General features: G+C 40.5%; 1 protein-coding gene across 2 annotated transcripts in view; it reads right to left on the bottom strand.

Moving 5' to 3' along the window:
• The window catches only part of CYP39A1 (cytochrome P450 family 39 subfamily A member 1), a 79678-nt gene that overhangs the window by 13804 nt on the left and 64944 nt on the right, over positions 1 to 930 (bottom strand). The window lies entirely within an intron of this gene.

Genomic DNA, 930 nt, shown 5'->3' on the forward strand with positions numbered 1-930 from the left:
CTTCTTGCTGGTGGGAAAATAGTTAGATGCTGAGTCAGTCGTGGGCAAAACTGTGACATCTAACTCGGAGGATCAGAAACTAGTATTTGGTGCCTGTAAATCCTGGCCTCAATCTTCATTTTGCCAACAAAACTGTACTCAGCGGAAAACCTTTGTGAAGGGTGTTTTGATTTCCCTTTCATCGTCAGATTTTGAGAGCTCTTTATCACTGTTGCTTGTACTCAAAATAGAAGTGCAAAAGAAATCAAGGCAAAGTGCTGAAATGTGCATATTTGTGAGTAATATAATATTTTCTGTGTCATTTATACACTTACAGAATTTCTACTGAAATGTCACCCAAGAGTTTAATTTATCCCTCCACATATTAGCCCTTAATAATCAAGAGTAAATCATAGCACAAAATGCTACATGAACAGCTCTGAGATTGCAATGCTTAATTTCTCCGCTTCACCCTCAGTTTAAATAACACCTTTTTATCCAGAGTTTTCAAAGGGACTTCCAAACATTTGGAATTAAATGGAACTTTCCCTTGTTTCCTAAGACAGTGGTCCTCAAAGTGAGGCATCAGCAGTACCCAGAAATAGAAATTCTCAAGCCCCTCCCCAGATATACTCATCAAGAACTCTAGGGCTAGGGCCCAGGATTCCATGTTCTAACAAGCCCCCCATCCCAGGTAATTCTGATGCTCACACCAGTTTGAGGGCCATTGGTCTAAGAGAACAGAACTATAGCAACACAGAGCAGTTAAATGATTGAGATATCCAATGGTCAGAGGTCAGAAAAGGTCATGGCCTTTTCATTTATGTTCACTGTTTCTACTGTGGGTTAATTTCCTCTGTGCCATTGCTTTCCAAATGGACTAAGGGTTCTGACTTGCCTCCAAAACTCATGGTTCACTTTTGGACCCAGAGACATGCCTTTCTAGGGAAA

This window comes from Lipotes vexillifer, unplaced genomic scaffold (assembly GCF_000442215.2).
Source record: "Lipotes vexillifer unplaced genomic scaffold, Lipotes_vexillifer_v1.1 scaffold147, whole genome shotgun sequence".
NCBI lineage: Eukaryota > Metazoa > Chordata > Mammalia > Artiodactyla > Lipotidae > Lipotes > Lipotes vexillifer.